Raw genomic sequence first — 7,443 nt, 5'->3', positions numbered from 1 at the left:
TCTACTTATAGCCTTAAATAATTCTTTAAAGACTAATATCGTTTAAGATAGTAGTTCTAACGAAGACTTAGACGTAAATATAGTCGACGTACTAGGACTTACTAATATATCTCGAGATAGTATTAAGGTAGAACTATTCTATAGAAATAGAGAGAAGCTAGGATACTTCCTTATATAACTTAAGACTACCTTTAAGCTTAATCTAACTAAGTATACTAGAGTAGAGGATAAGGTTATATTCGTAGCGATATACCTTAAAGGAGTAGCGTTCTATTAGTTTAAACTAGTATAGAATAACTACCTCGAATCCTCTAGCCCCGACGATAAAACTAAGATATACTTTAGGAACTTTACGTAGTTCGAAATAATAATTAAATAGATCTACGATACGATTAATAAGGCTATAGTAGCCTCTCGTACTATCTATATCCTTAAATAAATAGGATCTATAGCTAATTATTACTCGGAATTTAAGAAACTAGTAAAGAAACTAGAATATATAGACGATAATATCTTTAAGGATACGTTCTATAATAGATTAAAGAAGGAAGTTAGGAAGGAAATAATAGAGCGCTCGGAAACGTATAGAAATATAGTAGATAAGGCTATTAAACTTAATAATTAACTATACGAACTACGTATAGAAGATAATTAAGGAAGGAGCTTAGAAAAACGAGGGTATCGGGAGTATCGATATTCTCCTCGAGCTAATACGAAACGCCTACGATACTACGAAAACTCTATAGACCTAGACGCTATAGAACGTTATAATACCCGACGAACTAGTCTAGGTAGAGGCCGAAATATAGGGCGAAAGGTTATAGGAGAGCGAGATCGAGAGAAGGAAAGATAAAGAAAGGAAAACCTATACTACGAATATAGTAAGTCCGAATACTATATACGCGATTATCTAGAAAAAAAAAGCGCTCGAGGATTATATATAATAAATATATAGAGCGGTAGTATAGACGGCTTAATAGCGAAAAAGGCCGATACTATTAAAGAAACCTAAAGACCTATCGAGGGTAAGGGTAAACTAGTATAGAAAGACTACTAGGAATTAGATAACTCTCGAGGATTAGGTAAGTTAGATATTAAGTAATTAGAAGAAGAATTTTAGTTAAGATATTAGACTAAGAAACCTAAGCGTAAGACTTAAAAGAAAGAAAAGTTCGACGAACTCCTAAAGGAAGAATAGTAGAGCGAAGTAATATATAATACGAGGAGAAATATCGTAAGATATACTTAAGAATTATAGTATTTCTACTACGAGGACGACTACTAACTCTATCTAGCTTTAAAGACCGAATAATAGTAGTTTCTATATAAAGATAGAGGGAGTATAAAACCTCGGGAGTAGGAATAGAAGGTCTAGGAAACCCTAGCTATAATAATAGCTAATTTCGAAAAAGAAACGGTACTTATAAATATAGATAACTATACGATAATTAGAATAAGATTCTAGAAGATAGTTAACGAAGTTATAGTATTAGATAGAAAAGTAACGTAGAAGACGTTTAGAATAGCGTTAATCTATAAGTATCGAGCCCGAGGATATTAATAATATAGGTATACCTATACGTATACGAAAGATAGGGAACTATATTAACTAAGAATCTAGCGAGAAGAAGACGAATAGATATCGATAGACGAAATATTACGATAATATAAGAACTCTATAGAATTCTATATATATTTCTAAGATAGAAGGGAAGGAGAGACTCTATACTAATATAACCTAGGCGCTACTCCTAGGAGAAAATAAAAATATATATAGATCTAGAAGTATAACGACTAGAAGTACTTCCTATAGGCGGAATATACGTATAATACGTATAGTGGAGAAGCTTACTTTATAACCTTTAAAGGATTCGGTAAAGGAGTAATCTATACGAAGGAATAGTTAGTTTAGCTTAAGTAAGAACTATTTAGTTTTAGGACGATAACGCTACTACCGCCTTACTATAATATATCTATAATAGGAAAAGGATCCGCGGATAAGATTTTACTAAATAAGCTCGACCTAGTAATTATCCGAATCTACTATTAGATAGTAGGACTAGCGGAGAACTTCGGGATATAGTATAATTCCCTAGAATAACCGAAGAAAGAAAGAATCTATATAATAATCTATAAATATACCTAGAATAAATACGAAGATAAAGAAAATAGCTATATATACGACTACGTAGGCTACGTATTTCCTTTCCTATTTAGAAAAGGAGAAAATAATAACTAATTAGAGGAATTACGATAGTAGTTAAATAAATACGAGAAAATAAGACTATAGAAAATAATATATATCTACCTCGATAACGTTATATTAACGAAAGAAGAAAGTAAAGTAGTAGTATCGAAATACTATCTTATAGTATTTATTACTAACTACTACTAGGTAAGTATTAAAGACGATATCGAGAAATTAATATTCTACCCTAGTAGGCTAAGATAATTAACTCGAAGGCCGATTAGTCTAAATAAATACTACGACTTAGAATATCTAGTAGTAGCTTCTTACTATTTATACGATATAGTAGGAGATAAAGTAGTACGCTATAACCTACTAGTATAAACGATTAGAAGAATATAGGCACGATTAGTATTCCTCGATAATAAAGAAGAAGAATAGAAGGAAGTAAACGCGAAAGAATTAGACGAAGAAACCGACGTATTATTATTAGAAGAAGAAAAATATTATATAGCTAGAGTTACGAGGAATTAGATTAAGATTATAATAAAGTACTAGAAATATAGCGAATATACGAAATATACTAGCGAGACCGAAAGATACCTCTATATCTATTACGATTCTAGAATAAAACTATAAGAATAATAGAATAAAATTAATATATTATTTTACTAGAATTACGAATATAACTAAGCGCTAATAGTATATATATATATATAAGAATTAACTTACGAATAAATTATAGTTAACCTCGACTAGGAAGACGTAAAGAAAATCTAGGAAATAGAAGCTCCGACTATAAGGAACTTATATATAATATAGGAGAATAAAAAAGAGGATATACCTTTTATTAATAGACGAGTAGATTCGACGTACCTATTCGATTATTTTAGCTACGCGGAAAGAAGCTACTAATAGTACTTTAAGCTATATTAATACCTATAGAATATAAGTCCTAATCGACTCCGAATTCCGATTAGTAAAATAGTATATCGATCGATAGATAAATATAATAAGCGTACCTACGTAATAGAATTAAGACTATATATATATTTAAAAAACGACGAGGGAATAATCTATTAAGGCTAGGTTACTTATAGTAATAGCCTTAGACTCTATATAAGTTAAATAGGAGTAAAGCGGAATATATAGTCCTTACGGCCGTTCTATAGAATCTTCCTATACGACTTATAGTAGACTTCGGAGTAAACGAAAATTATATCTTATACTACGTAGCGTAAAGGTTAAAAGACTACGTAAAGGTAAAGACGAAACTATACTAACTTATAATAGTAGACGAGTCGCTAATAGAATTTAAGAATAAATAGATAAGAAAAGAACTACGATAAGTCGAACTAATAATAGAAACTTATTAGGAAAGAATAACTCTAGATATAATAGCGATAAAATATAACGCTATACTAGAAATAGAGTAGCTAGAAAAATATAACTTCTAAATAAACTAGAAAATAAGAAAATTCGAATTTTCGAATTATAGTTACGAAACGAAAATAGAAGACTAATTATCTTTAAAAATTTCCTTCGTAAAGGCGATATAGATACGACCGAGAAGTAGAATATTAGCTTAAATTAATATTAAAGAGCTACTTTCGAAATACGCGAAATATAAAGAACTATTTATAGAAAAGAAGGATAAAGTAGCGCTTTTTAAATACTAGCCTTAAAATTATAAGATATTTATAAGAAAAGAAGAAGTACTTAACTATAAGGAATAGTTAAACTTACTCTTAAAGAAAGAAGAAGACTTCCTAAAGAATTATATCGAGAAACTAGAAGTAAAGGGCTTAATTAGAAGAAGTTAACTAAAGATAGAAAAATATAAATTTATATTCTACGCTATATTCTTCGTAACGAAGAAGGATAAATTACTACGACTATATATTAACTATAGACTACTTAATAATAAAACTATTAAGAACTATTACTCTATTCTTCGATAGAATAAACTATAGGACCGCCTTCTAGGCGTTATATAGTTTACCGCGTTAGATACTAGAAACGCCTATTATCTAATTAGAATAGCTAACGAAGAAGAATAGAAAACGATATTCTAAATAAGATAGGAAGTCTACGAATTTCTAGTTATACCTTTTAGACTTACTAATATACTATTAACGTTTTAAGAATTTATAAATAATACTCTAAGAGAATATTTAGATATATTCGTTATTATTTACCTCGATAATATCTTAATCTTCTTAAGAACTTACGAGAAATATATAGAATATATAAAGAAAGTAATAGAAAAGCTAAAGGAAAATAAAATTCTACTTAAGCTATCTAAATATAAATTCTATAAGAATAGTACTAGATTCCTAAGCTATATTATATCTTTAGAAGGACTCGTACTAAACTAAGAAAAAGTCCGAGCTATTAATAAATAGCTAGAACTAACGATAATTAAGGAAGTATAAGCGTTCTATAGAATAATTAACTATTACCGAAAGTTTATTAAGGACTTTTCGAAGATTATAGTACTAATTATTAACTTAACTAAGAAGGAAATAATCTTTAATTTCGGGGAAAAGTATAAAAACGCCTTTAAAGAGTTAAAGCGAAGAATAACGACCGCGCTAATCTTATATATTTTCGACCTAGAAAAGAAAGTAATCGTAGAGATAGACGCCTTAGATAAAGTAATAGAAGGCTACCTTAAATAAAGAAATAGATAAGGGAAGCTTTATCTAGTAGTATATTACTTAAGAAAGTTAAGCGAACCCGAGATAAATTACGATATTTACGATAAGGAACTACTCGTAGTAGTAGAGTACTTAAAAATATAGAAAGTATACTTAGAAGGAGCTAAATATCTAGTATAAGTATACTTAAACTATAAAAATCTAATCTATTAAATAATAACTAAAGAACTTAATAGAAGATAAGTTAGATAGGCTAAAACTCTAGCCTCTTACGATTTTAAAATTATATATATTCGAGGAACGAAGAATATTATAGTCGACGCCCTTAGTCGAAGAGCGAACTATATAGAAGGACTAGAACTCGAGCTAGCGGCGCTACTAGAGAAAAAAGGAAATTACCTAATATATAGAGGAATAGAAACGAGAATACTTATAACTCTAGAAATAGAATTAATAACGGAATAAAAGTAAAAAATTATATAAGTAAGGTATAATAATAAAAGTACGGAATACCTAGGTATTAATAAAATAATCGAACTAGTAATACGAGACTTTACCTAGAAAGGATTAAGAAAAGACGTTAAGGAATACGTTAAGAATTACGATATATATTATAAAGCTAAATACTTAAGATATAAACCGTATAGCTTATTATAATTAGTAGAAAATATAGATAAAGTATAGTTAAGGATAGTAATAGACTTTATAGTTAAGCTACTACTATTAAAGGAACCTATAACGAATATAATATATAACGGTATACTTATAATAAACGATATATTAATAAAATATATTTACCTACTACTATATAAAGAAGTATCGATAGTAGAGGAACTAGTATATATAGTTATAAGAATAGTATTCGTATAATATAGAATACTAGAGGTTATTATTATAGATAGGGATAAACTATTTAATTTATAATTTTAGTAATCGTTAACCGACCTACTAGAAATAAAATATAAGATATCTATATTATATTATCTATAAACGGACGAATAAACGGAAAGAACGAACTAGATAATAGAATAATACCTACGGTACTATATAGACTACTAATAAAAGAACTAGATAGAACTATTACTAATAGCTTAATTCGCTTTTAATAATAATATATTAGTAACCGGAATATTACTATTCTTTACGAATTATAGGAGATACCTAGACTTTAAGAAAAAACTATTAGGCGATAGATCTATAGTAGAAAAGGTAAGAATAAAAGTAGAAGACTTATATAAATTATACTTCCTATTAAAAATAAAACTAAATAAAATATTAAGAATAACTATAAAAATAGTAAATAAGAAAAGATCTAAGGGACTAGACTTCTAGGAGGGAGAGATAGTTTACGTTAATATAAAAAATATAAAAATATAGAGACTAAGTAAGAAGCTAGATTATATAAAAATTAAACTATATCGAATTAAGAAAATACTAGAACTAGTCTCTTATAAGCTATAACTACTAGGAGGACTAAATATATACTTAGTATTCTATAAATTACTACTAGAGAAAGTACTAGACGAAGCTAGACTAGAACTAGTATATATTAATAAAGAAATCTAAGAACTCTATTATAATATAGAAATTATACTCTAGTATAGGTAAGAAGATAACTAAATAAAATATCTAATTAAATAGTTAGGATACCTAGAAGAGGAAAATACTTAGGAACTAGGAATAAACCTTAACCCGAAACTAATTACTCGATATTATTAGAAGAACCTAGGACTTATTCCTAATCTACTAAATTAGTTACGAACTAACTATTAAAAATAAACTCGAGTTTAGTAAAGGCTAATTCGTAGTTAATACCGACGGACGTCTCTATAGACTCGAAGACGCCTAGTACTTCTATTTTACGACGAAGTATATAACTAGACTACGCCTCTAGTTAGGCTATAGAATTCTAGAGGTCGCTATCGAACTCCTCGGCGTTAAGAAGGTCCTTCTAGGCTTTTAATAAAACTTAACGAAGCCGAACGATCTTACGACGTTTCCGGCGGAATTTAGATTAAAGCTATTTCTTTTACTCCCTAACTTTTCGGAATTCTTCTACGGAAAAAGTACTATCGTAGTTTCTTTAGTACCTAAGATATTTAGAGTATTTTATCGACTACTCTCGATTATAAAAATAGATAACGTTATAGTTAATATATTCGGTATAGGCGACTATAGCGGCGTTTTTAGGATCGGAAGATATAGCGTTCGTAATCTTAAGGCGACGCGCGTTCTAGTTACGGACGAGTTTAGAAGATCGGCGGCTCTTCTTAATACCTAAGGGCGATATAGTTAGCTATAAAAAGAGAAGATAGGAAATATAACGGAGGGGGAGCGATTACCTTAAGTATATTAAGAATAATGTAGATAGAAGGAGGGAATAGTATTACGGACTAGATTATAGATAAGGTCGCTAGGATAGGCGCTCTACATTCTAAGGGATAGTTTAAGGAAGGTTAGTCGATAGAGGACGAGGCTATATTACGTAACCTAGGGATACATTACTATATTACTACATTACTTCTAATGTACTAATATACTAAAGTAGTATTTTAAGTATTATATATATACGCTCCTTTACCTAGATAGTATAGT

Source organism: Exophiala aquamarina (genome assembly GCF_000709125.1).
Source record: "Exophiala aquamarina CBS 119918 chromosome Unknown aczIA-supercont1.7, whole genome shotgun sequence".
Taxonomy (NCBI): Eukaryota; Fungi; Ascomycota; class Eurotiomycetes; order Chaetothyriales; family Herpotrichiellaceae; genus Exophiala; species Exophiala aquamarina.
This window is presented reverse-complemented; position numbering follows the sequence as displayed.